Genomic DNA, 16,438 nt, shown 5'->3' on the forward strand with positions numbered 1-16,438 from the left:
CTTTTTTTTCACACTAGCCTTTCTCTTCTTCCAAACGGTGCTTCCCAGAAGGTCCATGTGCCACCACTTCCTTCACCCATCATTTCTGTGGGAGCACTCAGCAATTACAGACCCAGCCTGGAAATGTCTGCTTCCATTTCCAGTTCTTCTCAGAGGGTCCTGTGTCGCCAGGTCCTCATTTTAGGTGGCTAATCATCTGTTCTCAAACAAGAGCCCACATCATAACTCAAATGGATTCCTATCTTTCTGGCCAGAATTTCCAGTTCTCACATGACTGGGGAAAAGCAATTTACTCAATACTCTCTGCACACTCTCTTCACCCTGCAAGACTTCAGTTTCGTCTAATAATGCAAGAGTGACCCTTTCAAGATTTGTTTCTCAGAACTGCCCAGGACATGGCTGCGTGGGCCCGGGACTGGTTAGCTTCACAGCCAGTGATGGCAATTTGTTAGGGAAACTGCTGTGAAATGGATCATAATTTGTGCTAAGTTTCAATGTCAGTACATTTATCGGGCTGCCCACGGCCTTGCTCACCCATGCTGTCATTGGTCATTGAGTTTAGTGGTTCTGTCTCTTTTTACACGAGCTCATGACTCAGAATGTAAATGCACAGCACTGATTAAGAAAAGCATGCACTCACTCTATAGCAAAGCCTTGAACTGGAATAATTTTCCCAGTGGGGTGGAGCATGAGCTGTGCGATGGCTTCTGGTAGCCCAGTGAGGAAATGAATCCCCACCCCTGGTGATCAGCATGCATTTATTGAGGGCTTGTTTGCCAGGCACTGTCCCAGGCCACAAAGACCCAGAAACAGAATCCAGCTCTTGCCATCAAGGAACTCATATCTAATCAGGATGCCAGTGCATCTTGTCCTCAGACCCAGGGCACATGCAGGAGCAAAGCAGCTAATAAGTCCGCAGAGGTAGGCAAGGGTGAGTGGGGTGAGGTGTCCATCATTGAAGGCATTGTGAAGGAGAGAAGAAGCCAGTTAAAGATTTTATGAAGCTGACCCAGTGGTCAGGTTTGCATTTTAGAGAAATACTGCATCTCAACCATGTGGAGGTTGGAATAGAAGGAGTCAATCAAGCAAACCATTGAGAAGGGTATTGGGAAGTTCAGGTTCAGGTAAGAATGGATAAGAACTCTAATTAAGGTCATAGTAGTTGAGATGAAGAAGCATGGAGAAAATACAAGTCATTTTAGACCGTGAATATTGCCAGGTATTGTGACCTGTTGGCTATTGAAATTAAGTCAGGAGGAGACTAAATTGATTTCTAGGCTTCAGGGATACACATAAATGATCAGGCATTGGTGTAGGACAGTGGTCGGCAAACTGCGGCTCCCAAGGCTCGGTTTGCTGCTCTGTTGACTAATGAGTTTACCGACCTCTGGGATAGGGGCTTAATAACAAAGAATGACAACAGCCTGTAGTTATTAAAATTGAGAGTCTAGGAGATGGTATAGATTTTGATTTTTAATAATGACTACGAATTTGATAATATTGTGAGACTGTAACATGATAATCAGATAGAAAAAAAAAGAAAGAGACAATAATGTTTGGAAAGTTGTCTGTATGGACTCACAGTTAACCCAAGTCATGGTAGAGATTTCTATGTCCTAGGGCTATGCTAGAGAGGTAAGACTGCGGAAGGGACTATTATGCAATCATTATAGTATTTGTATCATTAACCTCTTCAACATCTCTCACAAATATGCACATATAAAACATCAATTGATTCAAACCTATATTTCAGACATTTATATTTGTGGTAAATGGGGTCAGCTTTACATAAATTTGTTTTAGAGTTGCCTGTAGCTGAATCTCAGCTTTCATACGTGGTGAGGGATGTTTGTAAAATGGCTTCCATCATTTCTTTCTTGAAGCTTCAAAGCCTCTTAAATGCCTCCGGGTGAGGGTCACCGTGCAGGCTGGCACTAAGAGTCATGTGTTACCTTCTGCGGTTTTAGCCACAACTTCAGAGAGGCAGCTGGGTCCCTGAGGGGCTACAGGAGGAACCAGGCACTTATCCCTCCAGGTGTTCACATATTGTTGTTTTCTCTCCGTCTTATCTTCTTGAAATAATCTCCTCTTGGTTTGTGAGTTGACATGTGGGGTGAAGGTTCCCTCATGGGTTCGTATAATCTTTGAAGGAGTTGAAGTCCCTTTCTTTCTGCTTTTATTAATTTGTTTCTCATAATTCCAGGGGTGAGTTTAGATAGGAGAAAAAAAATTGAATAACGAAAAGAAAAATAAAATTTTTTAAAAAGCAAAATGCCCCCTAGCAGCAAGCTAGTGGCATCCAGAGGTTGCAGATAATGGATTAGCTTTTACCTATTACCATAGCAACCGCTTAGCTGCTCTTAAACACTTCTTTAAAAGCTTCTGATAAATGTATTCTGTGACCCTGAAAACTTTCCCATCCCTCTCCTGACTTCTTTCATCTTCAACCCCTCCTTTCCCTTTTGCCCCACAAAAAAAATAAAAAAAACATCAATTACTAGCCATAACATGGGAGCACTTGTCTTGGTTCCCGCAGACCTGCTTCCTGAAGGGGCTGTGATGGGTTTGGCAATGGGAGACAGCGATGCTTCTCTGCTTCCTCTCTCCCTTGTGCTTCTCTTTCTTCCTCACTTCTCTCCTCTCCATCTTCCTTTCTCTCTTCTTTCTTTCTCTTTTCCCCTATCTTTCTAGTTCTCATCTTTCTCTGTCTCATCTCCCAAACAAAATATAAAGGGAAGTCTTCTTTGTATGAACCACTAATAGAAACAGAATTAATGATTTCCAAACAGTTGGAAGTAATATTCATTGGGTACTTGCTTATGATCAGACTATGACCTGGGTTTTGTGGTGGGGTTGGGGGTGGGAGAACAGAAGAGCCTAAAAGTTGGTCCTTCCTGTATCATTCATACAGAGGAAATCAGGTCCCAGTGGAAAGAGACAGAACACTCAACAATCTATATATGTAAAAGTCTAATATCGAATGGTCCCCTCGGGAGTTCAACCAGGAGACCTGGAGTTCAATCACTCACTATGATGTGTGCTGACCACCAGCACAGAACAAAGAAAAGCCCCAGAAGGTAGGTAACAGGGAAGGGAAGCTCCGGCAAGCAGCGGTAGTTGGCAGTCACTAGGGACGATACTCATGCTCGAATTTTGTGCACTGGGCCTCTAGTTGGACAATAATCAACTAGGATAGTGAGAGGAATAGATTAAGAATCTAAAGACAAGCTCTTAACTTCTGTGTGAATGAGAACAACCATGTATAGTTAAGCTTTTTATTTGTCATTAGTCATTAGCAGTTGGGGGCAATCAAGCCTGCATGGGAGGGCAGTTAAATGTGACCAGGCCTGCAGGGGAGGGCGGTTAAGGACAATCAGGCTGGCAGGGGAGTGGTTAGGGGTGATCAGGCTGGCAGTCAGAAGTGGTTAGTGACAATTAGGAAGGCAGTCGGGCATGCAATTGGGACCCAGCAGTCCTAGATTGTGAGAGGGATGTCGGACTCCCCATTTAGGCCCAATTATACCAGTAGGATTGGGCCTAAATGGGCAGTCGGACATCCCTTGAGGGGTCCCAGATTCGACAGGGTGGAGGCTGGGCTAAAAGGCACACACCTCATACACAAATTTTGTGCACTGGGCCTCTAGTTATTAATAAGTATACTTGGTTTGGCTCAGTGGATGGAGCCATTGGCCTGCGACTGAAGGGTCCCAGGTTTGATTGTGGTAGGGGTCACATGCCTGGGTTTTTGACACGATTCCCAGTAGAGGACATGCGGGAAGCAATCAATAGCTGAGTCTCTCTCATCATTGATGTTTCTGCTTCTCTCTCCCTCTCCCTTTCTCTCTGAAATCAATAAGAAGTGGAACTGATTTATAAAACATGACTTCACCTCCAAACTTCTTTAAATTATTCAGTGATCCTACCATCTTTCATGGGTCAGTTGGCATTCATGTGCTCCCTACCATATGTTCAGGAAGGATCTGGATTAGGAAAGGGTCAGATACACCCCCTGCAGGTCACAGAAAACTCCCAGACAGACAAACGGGAATTTCCAGCTCCAGGGCTCTCTCAGACCAACAGTTGGCAACAGAACAACAGAACACTTGAGCCCAAGTCTTCCCCCCTTTTACATGTCTGTTTATGTAGTCCTGGGAACCATTTCCAGTCAAAGAGAAACTCTGTGACTTAGTTATATATAGAAGGAGACCTCACCGTTCATCTTTTTACCTGGCCAACTCCTAAACTAATGGATGACCAAGCTGGGTGAGAGGCTGAACACATGGACCTGGGAGAGGGGAGAGAGGACACTGTCATTGGAGAGACTCATACTTGTGGGGGCTGGAGCTGGCAGTGCTGAGTGAGAAGTGGCCCCTCTCCCTCCCACCCATTCTTACTCCATCCCTCCCCGTCCATCTTCAGCCAGCTCAGCACTTTGCAACATTCTCTGCTCTTCTACTTTATGTCTGTGTACATGGTAGTCAGGCATAAGCTTGTTTCTGACTCCTTTTGGGGGAAAATTGCTGGAAAAGGTTTATTTGCTGTCTGCCTGGGAGTCCATCTGTGTTGAGGAGGGAGTATCAGGCTCATGCCAGGCTCTGCTGCCTTTGGGCTGAAGTGAGAACCCAGCAAAGATTCCGTAGCTGCAGCCTAGAGTTTCTGCTCAGATTAAAAGCAAATAACTTTATAAAACACAGTGTGATGGCTGCAGAACAGCAGCCAGACTTGGAACAAAGGAAGCGAAACTTGGCTATTTGTCTGTCAGAGCTAGAGAGGGGAGCCATTTAATAACATAAATTTCAGTTCCCAGCATGTTCCCCTTCATTCTAACATCTGCAGGCCCAGGGAAGCTGCAGGGGGGCAGGACACTCCCACAGAGGCCACTGGCAGGCTCTCTGCTGTGCTAGGCCCCTGAGCGAAGATGACAAGGAGCAGAGGATGGGGGAGAGGGGCCAAACAGGCAGGGGATGGTCCTTTCCAAATTAATATCCTTCCTCTTCTCACTCAGCTTTCAAACCAATCACAGCTGATCCAGGTCCGCTGCAGGCTCTTTCATCTGTGAAGTCGGATTGACAGAGAGTTGGGGAAGGAGAGAAGACCGGGGACCAGGGAAAATGTGCAGGAATGCATTATTCATTCGGCATTATCAGATAATGAGATGTTCCAAATGAGTGAGTCTTCCAGATAACCGAGTCTTCCTTTCTAAAAACAGTGGAAGTTCTTTTAAGTTTCAGACTCTGTTTTCATCTGTTGTTAAAAGTATGTTAGAAGCATGTCTGCCTTGACATGGAGCACCTTATTAGAATTTAACCGTATCTTGCTCACTCATCAGAGCATTTGAAACAGAAGCTCAATCTATCTCCCTGCCTCTCTGAGAGCCATCCAGTAGGCCCATCTGTGGTCCACGTTTTCCTGCTCTTTGTACTGATGCATGGGCTGCATTCTTTCCTGCGGGTGCCACTTGTCAGTGCACCGTCTACGACGCTCTTTGGCCTTCTCACTTCTAATCTAGTGTCCACAGTGACTTGAGAATAAATAGATGTCTCCGGGGAAAGGCAAATAACCAAACCAATTGAATCAGTGACTTTATATCCTGCACGAGTCTCCATCGATCATCCCGTGCAAACCAACAAGTACCGTATTTTTCAGACCATAAGACGCTCTGGACCATAAGACGCACCAGTTTTTAGAGAAGGGAAATGAAGAAAAAAAGATTCTGAAACAAATAGTGTCCTAAAATATTTTATGTGCATTAAAACCCAACATCACAGTCATAAACACATGTAATCAACCCTGTAAAGTAAACAGCAGCATTTAGAACCATTTTAGAGCCGGGCAAGCACACAGAGACCACACAGAGCCGGGCAAGTAAAAAAACTTTTTTTTTAAAGTATATGTGTAGGCTATATTTGGACCATAAGATGCAGGGACTATTTCCCCCCACTTCTGGGGGGGAAAATGTGCGTCTTATGGTCCGAAAAATACGGTAATTGTTTTTCTGTCTGTTAAAGAGAGGATGCTGTGTCTGGTAAGGAGGATTCTAAAAAGTGCCCTCTGGGTGGTTACTGTCTACTAAGGGAGGCAAGCAGACTCTTCCTACTTATCAGTGACGTCAAGTAGGCGGGGCTCCTGAGTGGACTCATTGTGTGGTGCAACCCCACAGAAGGAGGCGCACCTTAGAGATGTAGCATAGTGCTTAATCCATTTTGGGGAGAGAAGGTACAGAAGACTTTGGGGAGATGGTGATACCCAGAAAAGGTGTATAGGATGAGTAGGGGATACTGTCATGGAAAAAAAGTAAATATTTATGTGTTAGATATAAGAACAAGAGCTATTCCCACAAGTTGGAGGATGCTAAGATCCGTTTCCAGGTTGCTAGGGACTTAGGCATATGGTTGGGCACTAGCACCATTTGTTGTATTCAGGGTACCTCTAAAAACAAAACAAAACAACACCAACAAAGAAAACACTTCTAAAATAATATCAAGTGATGGGAGTGGTGATTCGGGGCAGACTTACAGATGGATGTGGGGATATGAAGAACAAGAGAAGACCCAACTCCATGAAGCAAGGACCTTTGCATTTCCTCCCACAGTGGCCCAATCTCTCCCATGATTGGGGGCATGGTCTCATGTAGCATCTCACCAGCCCACACTAATCAGGATACACTCTGGGCAGCCTCATTCTATCCTGGGCAGGGGTTCTCAGTGTGCACTGCCCAGGGCATCAGCAACTGCACCACCTGGGGACCTGCTAGAAATGAAAGTACTCAGGCTCACACAGACCCAAATTAAACATGGGGGAGGCCCTGCAACCTGTGTTCTCCCAAACCCTGCCTCCAGGTGGTGTGGATGCAACTTTGACCAGAGAGGACAGATAAGCAGGCCTCCCCTCAGACGAGACCCCAGACAACCAAGATGTTAATTCAGGAAAATTCTGATAGAGACATTCCCATGCTCCCATGTCAGTTACTCTAAGCATGCCCTCCCAGAGCCACCTTGGGCCATTATTTCCACTCTCCTTTGTGTTTGGAGCAGAGGTGTGTGTGTGTGTGTGTGTGTGTGTGTGTGTGTGTGTGTGTTTAGCGGGGAGCAGACATCCATGCTTGAACCAGTTCTTCAAAATGCCCATCTCCTTTTCATGCCACTGCCTTCCCAGCCCACTCCCTTCTTCTTTCAGTCTGTTCCCAGGTAGTCATGCCCCCTCCCCCTGACCCTATTCCAGGCTTGGCAGGTGGATAAGTCTCCGTGGGAGTTAGAGGGAGGAAGCAGGATCACTGTTCTGTCTCCTGGGCCACCCACGGCCCATTTATAAGCCCCGACTCTCTCTCTCTATCTGTGTCTTTGCTCTGAATCCTCCCAAATGCTCTGTGTTTCTGCTTCTGGCATTTTCTGTAGGGCAGTCTCTGAGTGTAATGAGGTTTTATCACTCCAAGAAGTACCACAGCAGGTCCCAGGTCTAAGCTCTCTTGCTTACAGCCCTAGGAGAAATGCAATCCATTGGGAGTTACTCATCCGTCATCCCAGGGCTACTCTGCTCCCCCGGCTCCTGCTGCCATCAGTACCCATTGCTCCCCACATTCCCGCGAGGGGCCCCTCCATCTGTCTTCCAGGGCTAAGCAAACTGTCACCTCAGGAGTGCTCTCAGCATCAGAAAACGTTCTTTATGGGCTGTCACCTCCCCACTTCAAACAGTGTCAGGCGCTTTCTGCTCTGAGGGTTAAAGCAACACCTTCCAGTAAGATGGGCAAAGTGCTATCACACAGCCCTTTTCCCTAAGAAACCGGATCTGACTAAGGCCTCATCCTCACGCAAGGGGGAGATTTTTATTTTCTCTAGAGCAGTAGTCGGCCAACTCATTAGTCAACAGAACCAAATATCAATAGTACAAGGATTGAAATTTCTTTTGAGAGCCACATTTTTTAAACTTAAACTATATAGGAAGGTACATTGTTATTAACTTAATTAAGGTACTTGTAAGCTGGCCTTTGCTAAAAACTCAAGAACCAAAGAGCTGCATGTGGCTAGCTCTGAAGCCGCAGTTTGCCAACCAGTGCTCTAGAGGGAACCTGCTGTTATCTGTCCTATTGATTTGGGAACCTTGCTGTTCATTTCACCCAATTACCTGCCTGTCATTTCTAAGACTATCTGGTCCTAGCCATTCTCCCTGCCTTTCCCGTTAACATACCTACACACACCCCAGACCCCAGACCTGGGGTTTCTCTCCTTCCCTCCCATAGATGCTTGCAGCCACGTCCTCTGACTCACCCCCGCCCCACAGTGTCTACACAATACCCTCTTCTCAGCACTTTGTATGTGCTGGCTTATGTCGCCTTTACAATACTCCTGCATTTTAGGTGCCAATTGTATGCCTAGCTCATCTACACTAATAAAAGTGAAACATGCAAATTGACCATCACTCTGTTATGCCCACCAGCCAATCAGGAGGGAATATGCAAATTAGAAGGAAAAAAGATGGTGGCCATGTGAATGAATCAAAATTATGCCTATTGGTTTTTTTGTTTGTTTGTTTTGTTTTTGTCAGATTGGCAAAAATATATAACATATTCTTGGTGAGACACAGAATTCCAGTAATTACTGTATGTGTGCCATGCCATGATAAAGGTTGAAAATCACTGCAACAATCAATGCTTTTGGTCAAATACCTCTCCATTTTGCCCTGTTTTTTTTTTTGTTTTGTTTTTGTTTTTGTTTTTTTACACCAAGCTATGGAAACTGAAGTGTGTTTCTGCTCTTTCTTCTTCATAATGAATGAGATGATGGAAGGAAATAGGATTTTCTTTGCAAATTCCCCACTTTTCAGTACTGCAATCAAGCTAAAGTGGCATTACTTCTGCCTTATACCTGTACATGTCCTTGGTGTGCCCTGGAGTCCAAGGACATGTAAATAGCATGTTATCAGGCTCCTGTGATATTTTCTTTCTTTTTTTTAAAAATATATTTTATTGATTTTTTCAGAGAGGAAGAGAAAGGGATAGAGAGTTAGAAACATCGATGAGAGAAGACATTGATCAGCTGCCTCTTGCACAACCCCTACTGGGAATGTGCCCGCAACCAAGGTACATGCTCTTGACTGGAATCAAACCTGGGACCTTTCAGTCCACAGGCCAACGCTCTACCCACTGAGCCAAACCAGTCTCAGCTCCTGTGATATTTTCAAAGGCAATTCCCTCTGCCCCAACAATGTGTACATAATTATCGGGGAAGTGAAGCGCATAAAAATAGACAATATTTAATAAAACAATCAAAGGTATCATTAGAAGACACATCCAATTAAATTAATCTAGAGTCTCCAAGCCTCTCAGATTTATGATGGGTTTAACACAGAGCACACTGACTTACATGTATAGAAAGGAGGGGCTCAGAGCTTCCTCCTTCCCATAGCCTTTGAGGTTCAGCAGAGGCCAGATAAAAGCTTTCTCGGGAAAGGTGGCCTCCTTTCATAGCTGAAAGGACTAAACTGGAAGCCACCCTCATAAATATCAGTGGCTTTCTACCTGGCATCCTTGTTGAACCTGGTCAGCCTGCAATCTTTTCTGGGCTGGTGACACTGGAGTCTCTAACAAACTTTGGACTGGCTGCCCCAATAGATACTTTATGTGTTTTAAACAATTTTTTTTTTACATCTTAATATAATTAAAATTATATTATATAAAATTTAATATTATAAAATTAAATATATATGTATATAAAATAAAATTCACACATTGCAAGTGTGCAAATTAAGGACTTTTAGTAACTTTACCAAGTAGAGCAATCTACACTAATAAAAAAGTAAGATGCAAATTGACCATACCTTTGTGATGCCCACCATCCGAACAGAAGTGAGTATGCAAATTAATCCAACAAAGATTGAGGGTAAATTTGCATATACAGGCACTGAGTGGGCTGGCGGAACAGATGCAGGCCTTCAAAATTGCCCTAGCCACTCTGGGCCTCTGGGCAGTGTGGGAAGGCATAAAGGCCGTTCCAGGCTGGAGCAAAAAGACAGTGCTGGCAGCCAGAGGAAGGAAGCCCCATTCTTGCACGAATCTTTGTGCACCAGGCCTCTAGTATCAATTTAATTGAGTTTTAGAACATTTTACAGATTTCCCGTAAAATTTCTCACACCTACTGACTGTTTTTGTTGTTGTTGTCATTGTTATTTTCATGATTATTTTTTCATTTTTTTTTAAAGCCTTTATTGTGGAAAGTATTACATATGTCCCTTTCTTCCCTCCAAACACTTTGTACACAACTGCTTTCCAAAAAGGCTTTGCACAGTCTTTCAGCCTGAGCTGTCTCAAATATTCTAGCGCACTTGTTGCTGGGGAGAATGTGCTCTAGGTTGAAACACCTGCATTCCTGTGACATGTTAAATATTTAAAGCGTTTTGAATGTGTTTTGTCTTTGAAGGGAACTGAGACGTAAATTCCCGGTGGCTGAGTGGTGAGGACAGGAGACCTGGCCCCTCTGTAAGTGGCATGAATTATTCCACTGGAAACACCCCGTGACACTTTAGGCTGGGGTACTGAGAAACCACTCTTTTTTTCTCCCATCCTTTAATTGCTTTTTTGCTGGGGCCAGGGATATTTATGGGCTAGGAGATTGCCAAGTTATTTATTAGATGGAGTATCTAGGGATAGACTAATATAAATCACTTAGGCTGGTATTGAATATACCAGACACTCAGTAATTTAAAAAGCTTTAATAAAAATGCTAAAATATGAGACTTGTCTTTGGCTGTAATGAGACTCAGTTATCATGTTTTTATCAGCAATATTCAGTCATGAACCCCTCCCCACTTCCCCAATGTAAAAATAAAATGCAGATGCAATCTTTATTTTTTCAGACTTTTCAGATGTGTTGGAATTGAGATAGATTTTGGAGATTTGAGAAAAGGCTCACATAAAATCTATGTTGGAGGCCTCATGATTGACTTCCTCACACCTAGAAATCCAAGCCTGTTCTTTCATATTGGAAATCTTGACTTTTGTGGATCTAACAGGGCAGTGAATTTAAGAAACGAGGGGTATGTGAGGTTAACCTTGGCCCGTGAAAAGCTACTTTGCTGTACCTTCTACACAATATAGATCGCATTACTGAGCCCAGCCCTGTTCCCAAGCAGAGTCAAAGCTCATCAAGTGTCACACCCATGAGACTCAAATGTAGCTTTTATTTCTTTAGTCAGAATGCTGAATGATAGGAACATGTCATTCCATAGTCTTTAAAGTAGACTTATTTTATTATCTCATTTATTCATAACTAAAACCATTGCTGCTTTCATACAACTACGGAATAGAAAAGTGCCATCTGAGCTACCAGCCTCGCCCCCTTCTTTCTGAGCCACCATCTAGCTCTGAACATGATTATGAACAACTACCCATTTCTTCAAAATCTTGCAAGCCCCGGCTTTCTCCAAAGATGAAGAGTTTCTGTGTCTGATCCAGAGGATTTCTTTCTATAATTCTGTCCCAGGCTTGGGCAAGGGATGGTGCATACTGAGTGCTGGGTGAGCAACAAGTGCAGCAACAAGTGTGCAACCCCTACTCTTGGCATCACAGAGCAGGAAGGGAAGGGAATGGAAGGGAAGGGAGGGGGGAGGGAGGAGAGAGAGGGGGAGGCAGGGGAAGGGGAGGGGAGTGAATTTGCCAACATATTATATTACCGGAGTACACAAAATTTGGCACAACCTCGCCTAGCATGTCTACTGTAATTCTCAAATTACTCTCACCTCTAGTTTATGAAATAAGCTCTTTTGTTAGAATAAAAACTTAAAAGGTAACCCTGGAAGAATAAAACATTCCGTTTTTAAAAAGTCTGCACTGTTGTTATTTTTATAAATTAGCCTGGAGTGTTTAAAAGTGCAGTGGAAAGCACTTCATATTTATATCAGCTTTCACTTGGTCTCAATATCTTCTTATTCTCTGGGGATAGTAATAACAATAATAAACTGAAAACAACAATAATAGCCATTTAAGTCTCTTTAAAATCATTATCTCTAAGGGCTGTTGAAAACAGGGCATGGTTATCATGGAGTCGCCAGGAATCAGAGCTGGCTCCCCGGCCTGTAACTAACACCATTGCCAGGTTCCTGTGTAGCGAACACGTTCATGCCCATTTTATGGCAGAGCAAGCACAAGTAACTTTTTCAAAAATTACACAGAAAATAGTTGGGAAAAAATGGTAGTCAAAATTTCGCCTCTGTGAATCCAGATTATAATTTAAACTCTCTCTCTCTCTCTCTCTCTCTCTCTCTCTCTCACACACACACACACACACACACACACACACACACACACACACACACACAGTGCCATCCACTTTGGAATAAAACACTTGAAACATGATTTTCAAATATTGTGACTAGACACAGGGCAGAATTGTAGAGGGTGGTATCATTGCCCTTGATAGGGCAGGACACGGTGCTGAAGTTACATCCTTTGAACCTTCCAGAAATAGAATAAAATATCCTCTAAAAGAAAATATATAAAGAAGAGCCAAGTAATTTTTTTTATTTTTACCACTATGTGATTTGCCCTGGGTATTTGCGTAGGCACAATGTTCGGCTTATAAGGACAGGATTGACAATTATTGATTAGGTATTTACTTTATGCTTTGAAAGCCTATCTAATGAAATCTTGCAGCTTTCCAAGGCCAGCTGAAGGAGCTGAGATTTAGAAAATGAGCAAGCAGGCACTGATTAAGCTATTTATCTGATTCCAAATATTTATTCAACATTGCTAAGAGCATATAAAATAATACTAAGAACTACCATTTAGGAAGTACTAATTTATTTCTAGCCACTGTACTAATGTACTACACACATTCCCACTTTGTTACAACCTGGAAGATATGTTCTGTGGTCGTCATTTTCTTCAGTGGGAACCAGGGGATGAGGAGTTAACACTGTCCGGGGATACATGGGTCATTGGATTAAGGAACCTAAGTTGTGGTACATGGTCTCTCACATGGTTTTTCAGTTATATCATGTCACCTTTATGTAGGTGGCACTAATATGTCAAGAATAGTACATTTCACTCCCCAATTACCTTTGCACATAGAAATATATTTCACCTTTAGGAAAACCTTTCTAACTCAGGTTTGTTCTCTCACAAGTATATGATAACATGTTTACCACAGGGTATATAGTGGGCGTGTATTCATTTTGTACATTTTTATTAAGCACCTGTTATGCACCAAACCTATTTCTAAGTACTGAGAATATTGTGATTTATAAAGAATATAGTTTAGAAACAGAGAGTCCTTAAACAACCATACGAATAAATATAAAAGACAAAACCCAGAATTTTTTTTAAAAAAAATCTAAGTAAGGAATTGGATGGAGGGTATTTTGGAGAAAAGAGGGGTCAAATGTCAAATTTCTAGGATGGAAAGCAGTTGGCAAATTATAAGGTCCCCAATTTTTAAACCTATGCACACATACTCCCTTTAGAGGGGAAATGATTTTATCATGTCAGGCTTTGGGTTATATGATAGGAATGCAAGGATAAATATTGCAGATTTGGGGCAATTTACTTAACATTTCTCATGCTTCTATTTCTACATCATTAAAACAACTTACTTTCCCATCACAGTTTACATCCCATATTATTCTGTATTCGTTTTCGATGCACAGCAAAGCTGTTAGACCATGGTGTACTTAATAGTGAGACTATTTGTTCTATTTATCTCCTAGTTCATAAGAAACCCATGAGGTAATGCTTGTGCAAGCAATTTGAGAACCATCAAGTTGCTTATTAATAAATAGTACATATCATTGTGCATTACATTTTAATAACAGTGACCTTATAATTGGGAACAGAGAGAACTTCCCTTTCTCTCAGTTCACTTTTTGTGTTGTTTCTTTTTCTTTTTTTCCCCTAGCTATCTACACCCTTTGTCTTTCCTTCTCTGACTTGCAGAGGGTGACCGAAGCAATGGTTCTTGGTGGAGATGCAGAAGTAACCTTGCCATTTCATCCCAGGAAACCCCCTTCTCCCAGATGACATTAGAATGAGAAGGGGAATGTGGAGATGGTGCTCAATATCCATGGAATTTTGCAAATAGTTTTTTTTTAAGATAAAATTTCAAAGTTAAATTTCAGAATATGCATTTAACTTTATTTACATGTGTTATGTTTTCACTTAACTCGATATTTTCATGTCCAATGAATAGCTAATAGGACGATCGAAGTGTGATTTTTAAAATGATATTCCCTAGATAAATAGTGTGAAAAGCAATATAAATTTCTGCCTTAAAACAGTGTAAGAGCCCATATTTTATCCAGGAAAAAAAATAAAGAAAACAGCCCATACACAAATTTAACTTCAATACATATGTTTTAGGGAAATGGAGAAAAATATTGAGTTGCACGAAAGAAATCTGGTGACAATAAGTAGTTACAAGTCCACTGATATACTTACTGACCTTTTTACAGATACCTTATAATCTAGGACCCCTCATACTATGAGTTGAAATGGACTGTATAGAACTGAGGGCCCTGAACCAAGGACAGGGTGGAGGGATCTGAAATTTACTAGATGAGCCCCATGGACTGGTCAGTGCTGGCCCACACCGCTGTGTCTTCCTGCGGAGGGAGACTCCTGGTTCTGGAGAGAGGGGATGTCAGGTGGCCTGGCACACCCAGCCTCAGCAGACAGTATCTTCAGCCGCCTGAGGAAGCAGCACTGAAGCTGCTGCTGTATAAAAGCGAGAAGCAGTATTGACATTTCGAAGCTCAGAACTATGTTTTTAACAAGCCTGCAAATACTGGGAAATCACTAGTACAGTTTTCTCCAGAGGATGCAGTGCCGTTAGAAGGTACTCCCACCCCCACTACAGTGTGCATCTGGATAAAATATGTGCAATGAAATTTCAGGGCAAAATCTGATGCCGGAATCATCTACAACATGGCAGATTTATACCAGGGGTGGTTTTTATTTATTTTCAAATGTGGATTCCCTGAAGAGCTCAAATGTTCTACATGTTACTTACGGCTTCTCCTTGAAAAGACTTACCTCTAAGGTCTGGGTAACATAAAACTTGAGCTGCACAGTCCTCAGAATTGAGCATGGGCCGTAATTCTCCTTCGCCGCTGACTCGGGGTGGTTTGGAATTAACTAGAACTTGACCTATATGGTAATTAATAATTTATAATTAAACTGGCAATTTGAGTAAATCAGCATAACCGTAAGCATAGTGTCTCCTCTCTCTGTTATCTTCCCTTTTATTTTCAGAATCTGAAAGAGAATTGAGAAGAAATGTTATAAGCTTTGCGGCCCCTCCATCCCTACCCCTTATTCCTTTTTTTTTTTTTTTGTCCAATGTGTTCTTTAGATCTTTCTTTCAAAGAAGAATCAAGCATGTACCTTGTCAGCCTTATGCCAGAGCCTGAGGAAACAAGGGTGAAATCCCTTCCTCATCCTCAAGCACCTCCCTCACTAGGAAAAGGGACATGGACCCAGCCTGTAGGAGTTTATTGAGAAAGATGTAATTATTGTTGTCTTCATCTTCGTCTTCCTTGTCGTCTGGTAGTTAACATTTATTGTTTCTTTCCTATCATGCACTCTATGAAGCCCTTGTTTTGTCTAAACCTCACAACACATTTAGGTTAGCTACAACTATCATCTGTATTTCGCAGCTGAGGAAATCAAGAGGGGAAGGTAGTCTACCTTGCCCAAGATTATTCAACAGCTGAGGAGTTGAGATCTGGAGCCCTGCCCTAACCACTGGGGTATGATGTCATTATGCCTATGTTTTATAGTACAACTAGAGACATGATTCACGGAATTTCATGCACTGGGGTGGGGGTCCCTCAGCCTGGTCTGTGCTCTCTCACAGCCTGGGAGCCCTTGGACTGATGGTTTAGGCCTGCTTCCCCTGGGAGAGTGCACCACCAGGAAGAAACTCCTGCACTAAGGACTGGTCATTCTGCCTTTCAGCCAATTTTCATATTAGCCTTTTATTATATAGGATTATATAAGATATTATAGTGGTCATAATAGCAGGTGCAATGTATTGCTGACTCTGGTTGGACAAGTCAGAGGCAGTTTTTCTGTGTTTTAAAAGATATGTTTGAGGAATGAAAAGGAATTTTCAGGTAAAGAAATGTAAAAGAAAAGAATTATTGCAGGATGCAATAATCTGTGCAAGACCAAAGAATATGGAGATGGCGGGAATGCTCAAGGGAGGATAACTAACTCAGTGTGGTTGGCTTTATTGAAAAATAAAAAGGGCTTAAGTGGGTGCAACTCATGCCTATTTGCTTAAGTCAGCAATTCCCCTAAAATAAATGAGCAGGTGGACAGACAGGAACTCAGAAAATGTTGTTAAGTAGTTTCCTTTTGGTTTGACCTTTCAATCAACAAGCATTAATGTCCTTGTCTTCAGTTCCTGTGCTTCTTCCCCACCCACACACCTGCCTCCTGCTGCAAAACATA

General features: G+C 42.6%; 1 protein-coding gene across 5 annotated transcripts in view; it reads left to right on the forward strand.

Moving 5' to 3' along the window:
• The window catches only part of OPCML (opioid binding protein/cell adhesion molecule like), a 764,421-nt gene that overhangs the window by 668,341 nt on the left and 79,642 nt on the right, over positions 1–16,438 (forward strand). The gene's annotated exons all lie outside the window — the stretch shown is intronic.

This window comes from Pipistrellus kuhlii, unplaced genomic scaffold (genome assembly GCF_014108245.1).
Source record: "Pipistrellus kuhlii isolate mPipKuh1 unplaced genomic scaffold, mPipKuh1.p scaffold_m20_p_20, whole genome shotgun sequence".
In the NCBI taxonomy this organism is placed as follows: Eukaryota; Metazoa; Chordata; class Mammalia; order Chiroptera; family Vespertilionidae; genus Pipistrellus; species Pipistrellus kuhlii.